Below are 20,501 nucleotides of genomic sequence, written 5' to 3' on the forward strand. Positions count from 1 at the left end.
AAATCAACATTTAGGGGCATGAAAGATGTTGATGTCTCGAATTTTTGGCAGGAGCAAACATGTGCAAATAGGTTTGTGAAAGGGTTGGAACCCAGAGGATCAGTTGGACAATGCAAGGCTTTCGTGGCTGGGTTAGAGGTGCCTGGTCTGCAGACCGGGCCAAACTGCTGGCCACTGGCCTGTAATGGCTATTGGCCTTGCACCCGGCCAGACAAGAATGGACGATCGGCCCTACAGTGCTGGCGGGCCAAGGCCGGAGACGATGACTTTAGGATAGATCCGGCAGTCCGTGAGATGGGGCAGTACATTCAACTATTAAGGGTTGGGTAAAATACGAGATAAAAAGAAAGCATGAGAATGAGACCAGTTCATCAAAAGGAAAAAAACATGCTTACCCCACTTGGAAATTCCACCCAGACAAGCTACCAGCGTTGAAGAGAGCCTTCTCCCATCTCTTCACTTTCTCCGAACCCTTTCCGAACTTTGACTCATGCTTAGCCATAGCTTCTCTGTAACTCTCTCTTGGTGTTCTCACTTCTCTGGGTTTCACTTTGTAAAACAAGGGAAAGACCTTGAGATCTCTTTGCTCCTTACACTCCATGATCCTGGCCAACTCTTCCAAGCACCACGGCGAGGAGGCGTAGTCTTTGGAGAAAACGATTATTGCGACGCGCAATCCCTCGATCGCCTTCATAAGCGCCGGCGATATTTGCTCTCCTATCCTAAGCTCTTCGCTATCCCTGAAAGTGTTAATTCCTTTTTCGACTAGATGGGCATAGAGATGACTGACGAAGCAGTCACGGACGTCCGTGCCTCTGGAGCTCAGGAACACATGGTAATTTCTTTTCAGATTCGAAGGAGAAGAAGAAGAAGAAGCCATCGAAAGCGCTGATGGTTGATGTGCTTGCTTCCGCAGGATGTTTACTATCTGAACGAATGGGTTCCCGACTCCAGCTCTGATGTACGTATTTATTTGTTCTTGGACTTAAAGACTTTCTGGAATCACGTGGGCCATTTGGTGGATGCCAGCTCACGTCCCTTTTGCTTTAATTACTTTTTGTCCCTTTTCCTGTTTCACTGCAAGTGTCTGTGGCCCTCTAATATTCAAAACATTGCGAAAAAGGTAAAGACCGACGATAGCATTTCCCGACAAGTTTAGGATTAAAGGGAAGTATTATTCTCCCAATCGTATATTCACACATTATCATTACGTATTTCGTATAAAATACTCATTAATTAAAAAATCGTGTTATAAAAAATAACTGACGGTACTATCAAACTATCGAGATAACAGCTCACATGATTAAATTGGTACAATTAAAAAGTTTAAAACTAAATTGGTACAAATACAAATTAGTTATGACTTTTCTAACACTTTTTCCGAATATCTATAGCGTCTAATAGTTATAAAATTGCAAAAAAAAGGAAAAGACTAACCTTAGCATCTTCTGGGTACTAGAGTGTGTTTGTTGGATAGAACAAGTGTTGATCCCTTCGTTATTGCTAAAATCATTACCTCAGTAAACGAATTCCTATAATTTCCGCAACTTCATATTTCATTCCGTGTCATGCAATGTCAATGGCCAAATTAAGAACCACAGCGGCGCGGCCCCCCTCACACAAGAAGTAGATTCCATATGATATCTAATGTGCTAATAATCAACACTAAAATTATATGGAGTTTTTCTAGCATCCACTAGCTCATGGATTCTTGCTCACCGTTGGTCGATGTAATAAGTATATGAAATACTTGCTCGCCATTGGCCAATGCTGCATTTATCTATTAAAAATTTTGTACGTCAGTACTAGCCAATCAAAATTGATCAAAATGACTGAATTAACACGAATATAATAAATTTAAAACTGGATTAGCAGAATTTCAATAAATCTAAGATTTTTTGACGGATAATTTTTCTTTCATTTGTCGTCCTTGGATTCTTTATCGATCACGTGATGTTTGTTCTCGTTTGTGGAATTTGCGTTCCATCTTTTGTCATTACGTACCCAGCGGACTCCCAACTTTTCCCAAAACCTAATGAACATCCGTGGGCCCATTCCTCCATTATTTGTGCACCTCTTCCACTTCTGTCAATTGCGTAGTAGCTTCGCATCACTCGTCGAAGAAAGAGCCGACCCTAAAATGCGTGAACGACGAGGCGAACCCCTAGAAGCAAATGAACGAAGAGGGGACTTTGACTTGTTCATGCACCCATGGCCGGTTAAATGAAAAAGGTTAATTATGCCCGTTATGGTACATTCGCTCCAAACTTTTTTTTTTTTAGCACTAAGACTTCAAACTATACTCATTATGACACATTTATGCTCCGTTATAATTCCATTCAAAATTGCCATAAAAATATTGACTTGGATCCAACGTGGCACTTTTGACCACAAGTGGCACTAATGTGGCGCCATGCGAGCGCCACATTGCAAAAGAAAAAGAAAAAAGAAAACAGTTACACTGATTATTGTCTTCTCTAGTACTTCGTGAAGAACTGTTCGTCGCATTCATCGTCTTCAATCGCTTGGCTAAACTTCTCCAACGCTCTTGCTTCATTGCCCACTACTACTTAGACCTGCGTCGGTGCCACTTGAGTGTCATAACTTTCAATCGATCACTTAAGTGTCAATTTTTTTAAAAAAATATTGACTCAAGTGCCAAAAATCAAACGTGGGATAACACTTGTAGTTAACATTCTTAAAAAGTTAAATCTAATTTTTCATTACTCTATTATATTCAAAGCAAAGCTCATTTCGGTAGATTTAGATATAGTTCGATCGGGATAGATTGAAAAGCAATTTCAACAGGAGTAAGTCATTTTCCACCAAGATCTTCGCCCTAATCCTACTTCCTCTCCAACCAATCTAAGAAAATGGAGGAACTATGGGCTTAACTTTGATCCAATCGCGAGAAAAAGTGGAGAGATAGGCTACATTTGTTTCACAAAAAAATATGACGTTTACGGAAAATGTTTTTCGGAAAGTCATTTTCCAAGAAAACAATGATATTTTCTGATATTTGTTGGATAAAAACAAGTGTTGATTCCTTCTTTATTGGTAAAATTACTACCTAAGTAAATCAATTCCCGCAACTTGAGCAACTTCATATTTCATCCCGTGTCTCATAATGTTAGTGGGCAAATCAAGGACCACAGCAGCGCAACCCCCTTCGCATGGGAAGAAGATTCCATATGATTTCTAATGGCCAACAATCGACACTACATAGATATTCATGATACGAACATACTTCTATCGAATATCATGATAAAATTATATGTAGTTTTTCTAGCATCCTCTGGCTCGTGGATTACCGTCGCTAAACCGAATTTGGGTACTAAAAACTAATGGGTGCAATGTGGATCTGGCTAATAAGATTTGGCGGAGCAATTGAGATTAGTTGATGTAATAGATCCCGAAATACTTGCTTGTCGCTAGTCGATGCTGCATTCATTTATTGGGAAAATTAACAAAGCGGTTCTAAAATTGCAATTGTGTCAATTCAATCTTAAACCTTCTTTTTCTTGCCATTCAGTCTTAAACCCTTTTCATTGTGTCAATTCAATCCTTCTGATTAACTCTGGCCAATTCTCAATGATATTCTAATATATTTTCAAATTGTTTTTATTTATTTCTTTTTTCATTTTTTGGTTCTTCCCCACCTTCCTCCGGCCAATGAGGTCGAAAATATAGAAATTGGTTGTTCAAAATTTTATTATAAATTGTCCACATCGGTGTCGGCCGACCAAATACTAGAAGGATTGAATTAACACAAATAAAAAAGGCTTAGGACTGAATTTGCAAGGAAGAAAGATTTATGACTAAAGTAGCACAATTATGATAAGCTTATGACTTCTTCTTTCTTTTTATAATTTTCGCATCATATATCGTCCTTGAAATTCTTCATCAATCACGTGATGTTTGTATTCATTTGTGGAATTTCTGATTCATCTTTTTATCATTTCGTACTCGACGGACTCCAACTGATTCCAAAACCTAATGAACATACGTAAGCCCATTCCTCCATCATTTGTAGACCTCTTCCACTTTTATGTGGGGGCTACCGACAATTGCGGAGCAGCAGATAGCTCGCGAAAGTAAGACGCTAAAGGATTTAACTCGTCTAATGTCCAAACACTAAACGATTCGATTGATCTTATCGATACTTTAAGAGCTCGATTTTTCAATGATTAACACTGTCAAGAACCGACCCCAAAACACATGAAGGATTTGGTGGATCCCCGGCAGTAAGTGAACAGAGAGGGGAGCTTCCCGAGTCAATGTGTGCCATTTGCGTTGCGGCGCTTGACTTTGACTTGTTCATTTAAGTGAAATAAAGACTCCGAACATTAGCTCCCAAATACCATTAACTCATTGGTGATACAGTAAAGGCAAAAAAAAAAACCATGAAAAAGGTTAATTATGTCCAACTTCAGCACATTTTCCCTTACCTTTTTTTTACACTAAAAACTCCAAACTATACCCATTGTGACATATTTACCCTTCATTACAATTCCATCCGAATTCGCGGATCCAACATGGCACTTTTGAGGACAAGTGGCTCTAATGAAGCGCGACGCGAGCGCCATCTTGAAAAGAAAAATCGAAAAAAGAAAACCATTGCCCTGTTCATCATCTTCTTCAATACTTCGTGAAGAACTGCTCATTGCATTGATCGTCTTCAATTGCTTGGCTAAACTCCTCTAATGCTCTTGCTTTGTTGCCCATTCCTTCCTAGACGCCCATCGGTTCTTTCCCACCATCCACGAGTTTCATAATTTTTAATAAACGTTTACTTAAGTGCCATAATTTTCAATCAATCACTTAGGTGCAAAATTTTTTTAAGAACGTGCACTCAAGTGCCAAAAATTTGACATGGCATAGCATTTGTGGTGAACATTTTTTAAAAGTTATGCCACTCAAGTGATCGATTAGAATGTTATATGACACTTAATTGAACGGAAAAAAAAGTTATGATACTCAAGTAAGTGTAGAACAAAAATTATGTCACTCTAGTGATTGAAAAAAAAATTATAACATTCAAGAGAGCGCCGTCGAATGTTATGGTACTTGTGGTGTTTTTATCCCTCATGTATAAATAATATATTTTGAGTGTACGACAATTTCTCCTTAAATTGCATAATTTTTTAAATAATTTCACTCATTTAATAAAAGTTAATCTTATCTTTAATATTCTGTATTTTGTTGCACCTACTGACATATTAATCTACGTTACGAAACAATTTAAATGGGTTTGCAATTTCTTAGATCGTATATGAAACTGGACCATCAGAAATAATGTTAAGGGTTCCTACCAATCTAAGAAAATGGATTACCTTTGATCCAATTGTGAGAAAAAATGGAACCACTAAGCACGGCTAACTGGCCTTTCCTCACTCTAATCACAGATGTTGCCTCACCATCAATACCCGGTCCTCAATCACCAGTACTCAACCCTACCCGACCCTATCCGACCCAATACGCGCCTTAATCTGCGATCTCTCCTCTCATTCCATGCCCACCTCCTCATCTCACCTCTCGCCCATGCACTCTCAGCCTCCGACGACGAGCCGATTGCTTGCCAGATCATCGACCTGATTGTCCTTCTGTCGGATTCCGGGGTCGGATCGACATTGGCTGGTCAGGTCGCGGCTAGGGCTTCGGGCCTGCTGTGTTCTCGCGTGCTGGGGTGGAGTCAACACCAGGATTGTGTGGTAAGCGCGACTGGGCGAATTTGATGTTGTTGCTGTTCAGGTTCTTTTGGCTTGTGATGAGAAAACGACAAAAAGGGATGTTGATTGTCCAACTCAGTTCTGATTCACAAAATTTTGGTTTGTTCTTTTCTCGTGAGACCATTCACTTGTTTTCCTGCTCGCATCTCTCTCCTCTCCGTTTCCTCTGTTTTTGTGTGTGAACGCGTGGGCGGCGTAAGTGTTTGAAATTTTGATTCCTTCTGTTCGTGATGAACTTATTTTGCTTCTTTTCCGAAAGATAAGGTGGTTTCAATTAAGGAGTTGTGCATTGGACAATAGGGTAGCAACTGGATAGAATTTCACATAAAAAAATTGTTCGTACATGTTCTTTAATTTGAAGTTGACATACTCTAGTAGCTGTTTAAGTTGAAGCTTGTGATATGATGCTGTGCTTCAATTAAAGTCTTTTGAATCTGACATGGGCCTTGAATCTTTGCAGGCTGACTGGCCAAATTGTATGCCTAGTAGTGATGCTATCTGCTTTCGCGTCCTAATGCTTGTCCTTCCTACTTGAAATTAGGGAATGGTTTGACCTTGGCTTTACATGTGTCTGTCTTTTAAAGGAAACCGAGTCCATATGACTTTGTTGATGGTGTGATTTTAGATACTAACAGTCCAATTCTTGTTACTCCAAATTGCTGTCTGACATGATGTCTTTGGTGTTTATTTTATCTATTCCTTGGTGCAATGCGGTCTGGTGCTTTGATCTGTCCTTCTTGGGTGCTCTGAATACGATAATTGCTTTCTTACTGTTCTAGTTTCTTCATGGAAGAATGTGGTGCTGCCAAACACACTTCGCTCGACAGTGTTGTCTTTTTATATTCCAATTAGTGCAGATCCTGCAAGCATTAGAGCACTATTACACGGATGGCTCTCTCTCTCTCTCTGCTCCTCCAATGTCCATTTCCTCTGTTTCAAGCCTATATGGAAGGATGACACATCCGAGAACAATCTGAGAAGATTACTGTAACTTATCTTTAGGTGCAAGAAGGGTTTTTGCTTCTTTGTTCTACTGCCTAGTCATAAATGTTATTGCTGACATTGATGGCTCACTTTTCTTTTGTCACACTAGATTTTCTTTTTTCCTGAATTTTATAAGCTTTTTTGTCCATGCTTTTGCTGGATCTGTAGTTTTCCCTTTCTTGTCATCAAGCGTGTTTATGCAAATATTTATGCCGGTTCTAATGCATTATAGGAATTAGCTTAACAAAAGACCAGTGGTCAGCTTTGAGGTGTGGTCTCCCTACAATAGAGGAAGCTATTAAAAAAGATGCTCGTGTAAAAAATGCTGAACAGAGATGGATGAATGACGGAATACATTTGCAATCGCAACATATTGAGTTCTTTGTCAGATGAACTCTTCTGCAAGTACCCACAGAAAAGTCACAGTGTACAAGATCTGGGGGAACGGCTGAGGCTAGTTTATCTTTATGAAGAATTTGGGACTAAGAGATTGCAAGTCAAAAGGTATATTGAATTTGAGATGGTTGATGGTAAATCAGTCATTAAGCAAGTCCAAGTTGAACAGCATGGCGGATTCAATTGTGGCTGCTGGAATTTCCATAGATGAGAATTTCCATGTCATTGGGAGATTGATTGTCCCCCAACAATAGAACATTTCCTTTGACAACTCTGTTACGTAAATGTATATCGAAGAAGGATCCGTTCATCCACTTGTTGTGCATTGTGTGACAAATCCGAATCTGTGGAGCACCTTATTCTCATGTGTGATTGAAGTAGAGCTGTCTCGTTTAGTTATTGTATTGAGAGTCATTGCAAATTGTGAATTGAGCCTTCTCCGAATTCATTTAAGAGTGTTTATGATATATATTCCCCGATGCCAAATGTCTCCTTTGTCCGGTATTAATTTAAAGTGCATTATCTGTTTGATTGTGCTTGAAAACATGGAGTGATTGATGCATCCGGTGTAATCAAGCTCGTATTATCTAACCTAAATTCCCCACTGTTTATGTACAATAAGTCACCAACTAATTTCACATTACTAACTCTTATTTGAATTAGCCACCTAAGTTTGTTGTTTTAAATTACTAACTTTTCTTAGAAAAGTTCTCTTATTATTTATCAAATTTATTGCCTGACCCTTTAAATTTAAAAAAAAAAAAAATAGACCCGACCCGAACCGAACCGACCTAACCTGACCCAACCCGTTTTGTTTTGTTTAGTTCATTTTCGGTTCGGGTCAGTGTTGGGGCGGGCAACAAAAACCCCTACTCGACCCTACCCATTGACACCCCTCACTACTATCACTGGAAAGTATGCGGTGATAGAGCCCTACCTCTCTCCTTCTTGCCATTGATATGCAGTAGGATCTGGACAAGTGGTCAACCTCTTCTCCTCCTCCTGGTCTGAATCGGGAACAGAAATTTTAATCCTGGTAACTTGTTGTTCAAGCGATATGAAGCCATGAAAGTATGGAGTACTCCTCAGCATGGAGCAACTTAAAACAGTTTCTAAAACTTGAGAATTAACGCGGACATGATCTGACGCTTCACTGCAAAAACTTTGTAATGTGTCCGATTGATGTTAACTGGGAGTGAATGGGGCTTTGTTATAATGCAGCTTTATTTTTTCTCTTTCCCTTGTGGCTACCCTCTCGACATGAAACTAGAGAGAGCTAACGGATTGTTAGGCGGGTGCAAATTGTGACGTCCTGGAAATTAGGCCCCATGTACAGAGACCGAGTTCAATAAAAAGGAATATTATTGGACTTTAGTCGGTATAAAATTTCGAATCGAAAGGACATACGTGATGAATTTTGGACGATTCCCAAAATATCGTTCGATTTCGATTAGGTCTCGAAATCGTGGTCACCGCGACTTAGGATTTTTAATCTTCGCGCCTAGACTTTTTCTAGACCGAGCCTAGCCCATGAAAATCCAAATTTCATTCCCAATCGGTTGGGCCAAAACTCCGTTCACTCCTAATTTATTAGATTATCCTTTTACCCCAACTTTATGTGCTAGAAGACAAAACTTTCAAACCTAGTGGGCCCCCCAAGTCTCTTCAGCCGACCACCCCAACAGCCACCATCCCATCCCATCTTTTCTTCCATTAATTCCCACTCACTCTCTCTCTCTCTCTCTCTTCCCCCAACCCCACGATCGAACCCCCCAACATGACTTCTTCTTTCTTCTTCTTCCTTCTTCTTCCCCTTCTTCCTTTCCTTCTCTAGTTTCTGTTTTGCGACGCCTCCCCCAAGACCCAAAGCCACAGCTCCGCCAGCCAACCGCCACCTGCACCACCACATCGACTTGCCTTCGTCGCTAGTCGCCACTCGCTGAGCTCGGCCCAACGCCAGCTGCAAGGACCTAGTCGACCACCGCACCTTCAGCCGCGCGACCACCCAGATCCGCACCTCATCCAGCACCGCGACCCGAGCCCTCTACTCACCCGACTAGTCCACCCTCGTGTCTCAAGACCCACCAGATCTAGGTGTTCTAGCCGCCGGAATCGCAGCCCCGCCGCCGACACGTGAGCCTGCAGTTGAGATTTCAGTTCGGGTGAACAGTGTTTCTGTGAACAATACCTGGTGAACAGTGTTCGATGAACAGTACAACTGTGAACAGTATCGACTCGATCCGAAAGTCTAGTGCCCGAGCTATTTTAAATTGTGAGTTAGTATCTAACTCTTAGTTAGGATGCTAATTGCGTTCGAATTAGTTTAATTAGTTAATTGGGGTGTTTAGGTAGATTAATTACGGTCGGGCGAGATAGAAATGTGGTTTAGGCTAAATGATCGTAATTAGTTAAGATTAGTTAATTAGCTAGGTTGTCTATGGCTAATTGGTGAGTAGAACCGATTGATGTGACTGATTGTGTTGGTTGATCGCGAGCGAGCGATAGGTCAGAGACGAGTGCGCAATTGAAATTGAAATTGGAATTAATAATCGACCGGCTGCAATTGATTAATTGATTCTTGAATTGTTGGTTGTGAATGCCAGATTTGCCTATTCATTGCCGTGGGGGTCCGATTAGAGGTTAATCGCCCAAAATTACTTGATTTGTCGGTCGATTTAATTGCATATTCATGTGACCACATATGAGATAAAATTGCATGGTTTTGCACGAAAACGGTTTTGGGTCAAGTATTTGAACATGCGAGTATGAGCATTCGACCTAATTCTAATAAATGAACTAGCTGGTTATCGAAGTGCTTAAGTGGTCACATAATGGGATAATTCCGACGATCATTGTCTTCCGGTCGATCGGTCCTAGCAATCATTATCTTCGGTTTCTTGGATGCGCGTCGATCATTGTCTTCGGGCCGTACGTTTGCCGGCCGCTGCCTCCGATGGGCCGAAGCCTTTTAAGGATTCCTGTTAGCTCCGTGCCGTGTCGACAATCATTGTCTTACGGTTGGTCAAGCGGAGTCACATGGACTTTCAGAAGCCGTCGCCGGAAGTAAGGGACGATGCCCGGCCCCGCCGGAAGAGCACCAACCGATTAGTGTGCTGGCACCAACTAACTAGTGTGCTGGACCTACGGGTTGGATCTAATAATAAATAGACTATGTGTGGTGTCCTGTGCATGAAAGTGATGTGATGCTTTGCAATGGGTGGAATTGGCTTGGTTGGTTGATTGTTAAGTCGAGTCCGCATTGCATTATGTGCGGCCTGGAGGGTAAGTTTGCATGTGGTTGAAATATCTGCTTTATGCTGATGTGATTGATTGTTAGGGTGTCTGAGCGAATCAACGTCCTAACCGGGCTTAGGCGTTAGCTTCTTGCGATTAATTTCTCATCCCATCGTGGTTAACAATTTTCGGGCGGTGATGGAGGCCGTGAACGTTAAGGCAAGGATTGTTGTAGAATTTTTGGGAGTAGATGAAGGTTTAACCTTACCCGACCTTGTGTCTTTTTGAGGTCCTAGTGAGCCGCCCCGAAGTATGGGGTTGTATATATTTACCGTAGTTCAGTAGGGTTAAATTTCATATGCTACGGCTATTTAATGAAATTGCCTTTTGTGAAATGACTGTGGTGTTTTTCCTCTTGAACTATCCCCGCTGATTTTGTCGTTTGGAAGTGTTGCACGTTCCGCATGCGTCTTAATTTCATAGGTCGGTAGCCTACCTAGGACGCTATCATTCATGACCCGAGGCGAGTAAGGTAGGGATGTCGCGAGCTTGAGAGTCGGGGCATGACACAAATAGTGCACTCGGGAGGTGGCACTCACATTTCGCGAGGACTCTTCCCAGCCCTATGGACAACAACTTAGAATTTTCATTTATAATTTGATTGAATGAGACTAGAATTGCACTAATCTTTTACTAGGCCGGTTAGGAGCCTAAGTAAGCGTTAGAGCTCACTTTACCTCAACTATCCAGAGCATTGGATCTATGGACTTGGTTACATTTCATTAAACTAACGCCCGTAAATTAGTACCTCCAGGAATAAGTGTGTGCAAACCGTTAAAATATGTGGTAAACGAAACCCGGCTCGAGATATATATTGCAAGAATGTCCAGATTATTAAAGAAAAGAGTGAAAGTCGAACATCGATATCTGACTCATATTTTCTAGCATATTTGAATATGTCATGATGAACTTGGGATCTTTCCTTCAAGTCTGACTTTGGGTCAGAAACGATAAAAGGAAATAAATTATTGTGAGTCGGTCCAAGAGATATCGAAAAGGAAAGCGAAAGATATCAAATCTTCACTTGGATTCGGAAAGGGGCCTCACATGGACTTGTATATATATTCTCATGGGTTGTTGATTTGCACAGATGCGAAGTTGATATACGTAATAAACTCATTCGTGAGTTTTGGGGTTTCACTCAACCGCATGAAGAGATCTTGAAGCGCGGTCTCGTCTTCGAGTGCTTGGGAGGGTTATCTCTGTGGATTTTGTTCGTGATATTACATCAAAGGTTTAAATGTCGAAGCTGATTAAATTCTTGTGTGTTTGAGTGACTCGAGTGTGGTTTGTAATTTCCAAGTATCGCTTAATCTGCAGTGGAATTCGTTGCTGCTCTCCCCGTGGACGTAGGTCTCAATAACCGAACTACGTTCATCCGGTGTTCGATTTATTTTTCTTGTTTCGTACATAGTTGAAGCAAATGTACAAAAACCCGATCCATACCGGACGATATTAATATAATGCCTTGTTGTTGCGCTTGAGGACGGATCCCCGTTTCGCGCAACATTAAATACAATCACTATTTCCATGTGCCGTACGGTTTGTCCATCTAAATCAAGCCCTCGAATGAGTCCTTCGGGCCAAAAAATTTAGTTGTCGACATCCCCCTATAAATTTTGTTAATGGCACAAAAATGGGTGAGCAACCTGTTGCAAGCTCAAAACATTACGATTAAAGAAGCCACCGGTTATGACACAAGACTTTGTACCCACCCGATGCAATCCGAATAGCAACAGCAGAGACATTAAGTCATCTTCCCCGCATAGACCTTTTGATCTTTGAGACAATTAGATTAATACTACCCTAAGGATATAGATTATATTAGATGCAGCAGAACTTACTTTCTCAAAATTTTAGGGTAGGAAGCATTGGCATCATTAAATTTCACAGAGCAACTTGGAAGACCATGGCCGTTCAACAAGAATCCACATCATTTTGGATTAACACACTCTGCATCACAAATCAAAAGGAAGGAGAGGAGAAGGGAAAGTTACTCAACCATGTGAGAAACATGATGAGAAACCTGTTTTCGAAAGTGATTCTGAATTTCAATTGAAGTGCGGACATTTGAAAATTTCTAGTAGAGATGGAAAATGGGGAAAAGCAAATGGCATTGAAATCGAAATCACCACGTTCGCTTCTTCTAGAATCACTTCCTCAGCAAGTTGTGACCGATTCGAAAGGAATGTTTGGCAAGCCAACACACATAATAGGTCGGTGCGAGTGGATCCCATACTCTCGCCATAGTTAAGACAATCTTCTCTTCTTTGTCAAAGTTGATATGCTTTCCTCTGCATCTGTTTCGCTTGAACTATATTCTGGAATCTCTCCTCCAGTTAGGAACATTTTGACACTACTCTTCTTCGGGAGGCCCTATCATATCAAGCATTTAAAGTGAGAGAGAGAGAGAGAGAGAGAGAGAGAGAGAGAGAGAGAGAGAGAGTCTGACCTCGAGTAATGATACATCGCCCAACTTGACCCCCTTGCGGAATAATTGACCACATGAAGACAGGTTGAAACTAAGGTCGTCGGATGAGAGACTCGACAAATCCGGGAGATTTTGTAGGGATTTGCAACCATTTGCTCTTAGGGTTTGCATATTTGATGGAAGCCGAGGAATCTCTTGTAGTTGCTGGCATTTCCTCACATCCAACCAATCTAAAGCATGGTATTCGTTGATGGATGTCGGTAGATGAGTAAAGTTGTTTTCCGAAAGATATAGGGCATGCAATTTTGGAAAACTGGAAGAGCTCTCAAGGAAGTCTACTTCTGATAGATTGCGACCATCGAGTCCTAGCGTCTCTAGATTTAGAAATCCTAAATGGCCATCGGGGTGGGTTGACTCCTCCAAGTTCTTTGGGAACGTGACGAAATTCGAGCAACCTCCAAGAAATAAAAACTTGAGATTGTGCAACTTATAAATACTCGACGGAAGCTTTGCAAGGTTTTCGCAATTTTCTAAATCCATCCACTTCACAGAAACAAGATTTTCAATTGATGTCGGGAGTTCTTTAATAGCCGTCCTTTGCGGATAAAGTGTTTCTAGATGTTCCATCTTCCCTAGAATGTCGGGGAACTCCTCAAGTTTAGAGCAACTAGAGAGATTAAGGGTTTGAAGAGATCTTGTCTTGAGTTTGTTGGGAAAGATTCTCGGATTAGAGCACCATTCTAGTGACAAAAATTTTAACTTGTCAAGATACCCGACGGATTGGTGAACCTCCACCAAGCTTTCGCACCCATAAAGATCCAATCTCTCCAGATTTGGAGCCGATGATAGGTCTGCAACACTAGCCAGGGACTCACATCCACCGAAATTTATGGACGTCAAATTTTTAGAATTCCGCAAAAACATACCAGTGTAGTCATTAAGTTCTGCATGTAGTTATAGATATAAAAGGGAAAGCCAATCATCACAAGGGCTTACCATAATTTTGCCTCCAAATTGTTTGATATGACTTCGCGGGACATCAATTACAACAAGTTTCTTTGGACCAGAGCCAAATCCTAGATCCGGTGCATTGGGCCATTTAAGCAATCTTAGCTCGTTAGGGAGACGTACGGGACCTTGTGAAGAGATATGCACTCCGGACAAAATGACCATTCTCAACCTTTTCAAGTTTGCAAAAGCACGAGGACTAATAGTTATCTCTTACGCTTCGGGTGAGTCCAAAACTATGGCCTTCACCGCATTCGTTACCTATTCATAATGGAGCAAATGCAGTGGTCACATAAAATTTCCATTGAGATTTACATTGATTGTTCAAATCAGAGTAATCTAAAATGTGTGATATAGCAAACTTTACATAAACAAAATTTACCGTGTCTTCACATAGAATTTCCATGACATCTTCAAAAATCCATAATCTCTTGCGTTTCCCAGGATCATCGGGGCATTCTTGATTAACAACATCCTTACCCATCGACCGAATTAAATCATGCATTTGCGGGGTCCCATGCTCATCTATTATCAAGGACCGCTCGATGAGAACTTCTATTCCTATAGTTGTAGCAAAATCGCGTTTGTCAAGAACTTTTGTGATGTGTTCTATACTTTTCCCCTTGAAGAAGCATGCAATATCAAGGAAAATCTCCCTTTCGTTGTTATCCAATCCATCGAAGCTTATCTTCAGAATTTGATTGATAGTTTGGTCGGGATTTCTGGAGAGTTTATCCAGTGTACTTTCCCATGCGGGCTCCTCTCTTCCACATAAGAACGAGCCCAACACTTGAAGGGCTAACGGCAGGCCGTCAGCATAACGCACTGCTCTATTTATGAGATCCCCTGTTATCTCAACTTTCTTGCTACTTCGAAAGGCATGCCGACCAAAAAGGTCTCGTGCTTCATTGTCATCCAAAGTTTCAACTTTATACACAAAATTTATGCCATGAGAAGTTAGCACATGTTTATCTCTTGATGTAACAATGATTCTACTTCCTTTGCCAAACCAACGACCTTCTCCGCCTAATGCATTCGGTTGATCCAACTTGTCCACATCATCAAGAACCGGAAGAACCTTCTTGCAACAAAGTCTTTCTCGTATCAAAGGAATTCCTCTGTCCACACTATATATCGTCCGGTTTCCACGAGGAAAGATCTGTGATAGAAGTTTTTGTTGCAAAGAAACTAGACCATTGCTTTCGTTCGAAGTTTCTCTTACTTGCCCCAAAAAACAGGTACCCTGAAAATCTTTCTCAATATAATTATATAGGGCTTTAGCAATTGTGGTCTTCCCTATGCCTCCAGGTCCCCATAGACCTACCATGAGAACATCATCATCACCCGTCTCATTTTCTGACAATGATATCACTTGCTGGACTCGGGAATCTATTCCAACCGGATACGGAGCGACTTGTAAGGGTGCACGCTGGAGATGAATTGATAGTTCCTTTACGATGAGTTGTATGAGCTCTGCTTCATCTCCGATAAGCACTCAAAAGAAAGAGAAATATGTTTTAGCATGTCAAAGCCATGGCAGGACATCGACCTCTAACGTCATAACGAAAATATTACAAGAGGATAAGCTAATAATGAGATGAAAAGAACTACCACATTTGGGTGAACCTGCGGCTAGATCTGTAAAAGGAAAATTGCGAAGAACCTGCACCTCAAGACAACAATAACTCGAGTACTATAAACCTCACTTTTTTATCTAAGACAAAATTTCCCATTATCTACGACAGCAAGACAGCAAGAATCGAATTCAAAGAATCTGCTGGCTTGAAGTTTTGGTTATTCGATTTTTGTGTCTATTGCCAAGTGTGTCTCCGCTTCGTGTCTTCAATCAAGAGACCGGTTTGGCAATATCCGTGTCTTTTCTATTCTCGGGCAATTAAGTTAATTATAGCATCTGTAATTAGTTTCTAAAATCAACATTTAGGAGCATGAAAGATGTTGATGTCTCGAATTTTTGGCAAGAGCAAATACGTGCAAATAGGTTGGTGAAAAGTTTGGAACCCAGAGGATCAGTTGGACATTACAAGGCTTTCGTGGCGGGATTAGAGGTGCCTGGTCTCTGGACCAGGCCAGATTGCCAACCACTGGCCTGTAATGGCTACTGGCCTCGCACCCAGCCAGACAAGGCCGGAGACGATAAAAAAAAAAACGAAATAAAAAGAAGGCATGAGAATGAGACCAGTTAAAAGGGATATATTGAGTTCATCAAAAGGAATGCTTACCCGTTACGGAATTTCCACCCAGACAAGCTACCAGCATCGAGGAGAGCCTTCTTCCATCTCTTCACTTTCCTCGAATCCTTGCCAGACTTGGACTCATGTGTAGCCATGGCTTTTCTATAACTCTTTCTTGGTGTTCTCACTTCTCTGGGTTCCACTTTGTAAAACAGGGGAAAGACCTTAAGATCTCTTTGCTCCTTGCACTCCATAATTTTTATTAACTCTTCCAAGCACCATGGCGAGGAAGCGTAGTTCTCGGTGAAAACGATAACCGCAATGCGCGATTCCTCAATCGCTTTCATAAGCGCTGGGGATATTTGCTCTCCTTTCCTGAGCTCCTCGTTGTCCATGAAAGTGTGTATTCCGCTTTGATTGAGACCCACATAGAGATGACTGAGAAAGCTGTCACGGACATCCGTGCCTCTGAAGCTCAGGAACACATTGTAATACCTTTTCAGATTTGAAGAAGAAGAAGAAGAAGAAGAAGAAGAAGAAGCCATCGAAAGAGCTAATGGTTGATGTGCTTCCACAGAATGTTTACTGTCTGATGGGGGTTCCCAACTCGTTCTTGGACTTAAAGACTTTCTGGAATCACGTGGGCCATTTGGTGGATGCCAGCTCACTTTCCTTTTGCTTTAATTACTTTTTCTCCCTTTTCCTGTTTCACTCTTTCGCGGGTAAACTTGGATTTTTCCTGGAAATTTCGGTATAGCTGAAATGGTGGTGATTTCGTTGGGATGAGTTTTGTTGCGATGCGAATACCAAGTATCTGTGGCGCCCTAATAGTCAAAACATTGCGAAAAAGGTAAAGACCGATAATAGCATCTTCTCGATAAGTTTAGGACTAAAAGGAAATGTTTTTATGATAGTACCATCAGAGACTATACAATCTCAATCGTAGATCCACACATCATAACTACATGTTTGGCATAAAGCACTCATCGATTAAAAATCGTGCGGTTAGAAATAACTTATGGAAGGTAGCAACTCACAAGACTAAATTAACACAATTAAAAAGTTTAGGACTAAATTGGTACCAATACTATTTTTGACTTTTCTAACGCTTTCTGAATATCTATAGCACCTAATATTTATAAAATTACAAAAAAAAAAAAAAAAAAGGAAAAGACCAACGATAGCATCTTTTGGATACTATAGTGTGTTTGTTGGATAAAAGCAAGTGTTGATTTTTTCGTTATTGGTAAAATTATTACCTCAGTAAACCAATTCCTATAACTTCCGCAACTTCATATTTCATTTCGTGTCTCGCAATGTCAATGGCCAAATTAAAGACCCCAGCAGCGCGACCCCCCTCACACAAGAAGAAGGTTCCATATGATTTCTAATGGCTAATAATAAACACTAAAATTATATGGAGTTTTTCTAGCATCCACTAGATCATGGATTATTGTTCGCCGTTGGTCGATGTAATAAGAATCTGAAATACTTGCTCGCCATTGGTCAATGCTGCATTCATCTATCAAACATTATCTACGTCAGTTCCGGCCAATCAAAGTTGATCTAAATGATTGAATTAACACGAATCTAATAAATTTAAATTTGGATTAGCATAATTTTAATAAGTTTAAAAAAAAATTCGGATAATTTTTCTTTCATTTATCGTCCTTGGATTCTTTATCGATCACGTGATGTCTGTTGTCGTTTGTGGAATTTGCGTTCCATCTTTTGTCATTTCGTACCCAGCGGACTCCCAACTTTTTCCAAAACCTAGTGAACATCTGTGGGCCCATTCCTCCATTATTTGTGCAACTCTTCCACTTCTGTCAATTGCGTGGTAGCTTCGCATCCCTCGTCGAGGAAAGAGCCGACCCTAAAACGCGTGAAGGAGGAGGCGGACCCCTAGAAGCAAATGAACGAAGAGGGGACTTTGACTTGTTCATGCACCCATGGCCGGTTAAATGAAAAAGGTTAATTACTCCCTGTTCGTGATTCGATGGATCTAATCAAATCAAGTGTTTGTGTCTGTGTAGTTTCACATCACTCGTCAAGGAGAGAGCCGACCCCAAAACGCGTGAAGGATGAGGTGGATCCACCAGAGTAAATGAACAAAGAGGGAAAGATTCCTGAGTCATGCGTGTCATTTGCATTGCGTTGCTTGACCCCAAAACCCATGGTCATTTGAATGAAAAAAGACTCCGAACATAGCTCCCAAATATCATTAACTCATTGGTGATACAGTAAAAGAAAAAAAAAACCATAAAAAAGATTAATTATGCCCACTTTAGCACATTTACCTTTAATTTTTTTTGTGAATAAAAATTAGGGATAAACGGTTTTAGGTTTCACAGAGCAACTTGGAAGACCGTGGCCATTCAACAAGAATCCATCTAATCTTGTGTTATTGCACTCTACATCACCGTGCATAAAGAAGGAGAGGGAAAATTTCTAGTAGAGACGGAAAAAGGGGAAATTCAAAAGGCATCGGAATCGCATCCCCCGGTCCGCTCCCCCTAGATAACTTCCGCGGCAAGTCGTCACCAATTCGATACGCTTACGTTGGCAAGTGGAACCCATAGTCTCGCCATAGTTAAGACAATCTGCTCTTCTTTGTTGAAGTCGATCTGCTTTCCTCTGCCGCGGTGTGTATTGAGTTGTCTTCTTCCGAGTCTCTTTCCTTGATCTTCCAATTTGTTTCTTCGATAGGCTGATGGTGTTGTAGCACGATCCTCAGATCATCCTCCTGTTGCTCGAATATTAGACAGAATCCACACTTTTTTAAGCTTCCTTTCGATGGTCTAAGGCAAACTTGGAAATGGCTCCAATCGTTTCGTAGAAGCTCCCCTACTTTAAACAGCATTCTGCATGGGAAATACGTAAGACACATGATCCGATTGCAATGAATACAAGCCTGACGATCACCAAAACATCTTTCGGCCATTGTCTAATATTTGGATCTCACATGAAGGTTCGACCTCTTTTCCGACATTTCGCTGCAAAAGCTATGTAACGTGTCCGATTAATGTTAACCGGGAGAGAATAGGGCTTTGTTATAATGCTGTTCCGTGGTAAAATTCCATTCTTTCTGCTTTCATTTTTTTCATTTTCCCTTGTGGCTACCCTCTCGACGTGAAACCAGAGAGAGCTAACGGATTGTTAGGCAGGCGCAAATAGTGCTCTCGGGAGGTGGCACTTACATTTCGCGGGGACTCTTCTAAGCTCTGTGGACAACAACTTAGAATTTTCATTTACGATTTGATTGAATGAGACTAGAATTGCACTAATCTTTTACTAGGCCAGTTAAGAGCCTAAGAAAGCGTTAGAGATCACTTTACCTCAGCGGTTCAGAGTATTGGATACATGGACTTGGTTATGTTTCATCAAACTAACGCCCATAAATTAGTACCTTTTTTCGTTTAGCAAACACTAAGTTCATGCAATCTTTTCCGATATTTATTGCTAAACATGCAAATCCATGTGGCCAGGCATAAGTGTGCGCAAACAATAAAAGCACTTCGTAATAATAAACATATAGTTGAAGCAACCCACCACGGGCATGGCGCGTTTGGTGAGCTTTGAGCTCTTTGGCCTTAAGGCGTAAGCTGGTCGAAAGTTCAAAACCCTCCCAACGCGTTTCTCGGACTTAAGTGGGGGACCCTTGCTGGTGGGCTGCGGGGCTAGCCTCCCTCCAAGTATAGTCGCCGTCGGACTTCGCCGCCCTTCGGGTGGTGGTGAGTTGACCCGATTACGGCTGGCGGATCCTGGATTATAAAAAAAAAAAACATATAGTTGAAGCAAATGTGCAAAAACATGATCCATATTGGACAATATTATTATAATGCCTTCTTGTTGTTGGGATACACGAAACATGCATAGGCAAGTAAAACAAATAAATAAACCCATACATATATCTTTAGAAGTGTTGTTTGTGCGTTTCAATCAAAAATCATATTTAACAAAGGGAGTCAACGGGTTACCTCTTGAAGCGTGCTTGAAACGAGAAGGTTCGGATATTCTTCGATTTGAGCTCCACAAGTATCGGGTTTCTAGTTCAGACATACCACCAATCGTACGACAAACGGGAAAAGACAACGCGGATAATCACCATAACAATTGTGCTAGCAATCGTGTGATTGTGCTAGCAATCGTGTGAAGGGAACTCTCCGCGCTCTCAATATTTTGCTCCCAGTAAGAACAAAAGTGAGAGAGTTTTTGTCTTACGTTCACTCTCAAAATTGCATGTACACTTCAATGAACCCACAAGCTCTAATGGCATAACCTTTTGCTCTCTTCAAATCTGCAATTTTTTTTTAATAAAAAAACCCACGATCAGCAACGCTGATCGTTGCTGACCATGTCCATGAATGCCCACGATCTGATCGTGGGCATTCACATGCGCATGGTCAGCAATGGTTCCTGACCATGCGCATATCCTGTTATTTTTTTTTTTGTTTCTTTATAATT

The 20,501-nt window shown here is 41.1% G+C and overlaps 2 protein-coding genes and 1 long non-coding RNA gene across 3 annotated transcripts in view; 1 reads left to right on the top strand and 2 right to left on the bottom strand.

The window, feature by feature from the left end:
* Positions 1–20,501, bottom strand: part of LOC125314673 (TMV resistance protein N-like) — a 416,296-nt gene that overhangs the window by 239,835 nt on the left and 155,960 nt on the right. The gene's annotated exons all lie outside the window — the stretch shown is intronic.
* Positions 1–20,501, bottom strand: part of LOC125314518 (disease resistance protein Roq1-like) — a 125,480-nt gene that overhangs the window by 1,073 nt on the left and 103,906 nt on the right. The gene's annotated exons all lie outside the window — the stretch shown is intronic.
* LOC125314530 lies at positions 253–16,075 on the top strand. Its single transcript, XR_007197991.1, has 2 exons — positions 253–366; positions 16,043–16,075. It is a non-coding gene; the product is annotated as an uncharacterized LOC125314530 (long non-coding RNA).

Source organism: Rhodamnia argentea, chromosome 4 (genome assembly GCF_020921035.1).
Source record: "Rhodamnia argentea isolate NSW1041297 chromosome 4, ASM2092103v1, whole genome shotgun sequence".
In the NCBI taxonomy this organism is placed as follows: domain Eukaryota; kingdom Viridiplantae; phylum Streptophyta; class Magnoliopsida; order Myrtales; family Myrtaceae; genus Rhodamnia; species Rhodamnia argentea.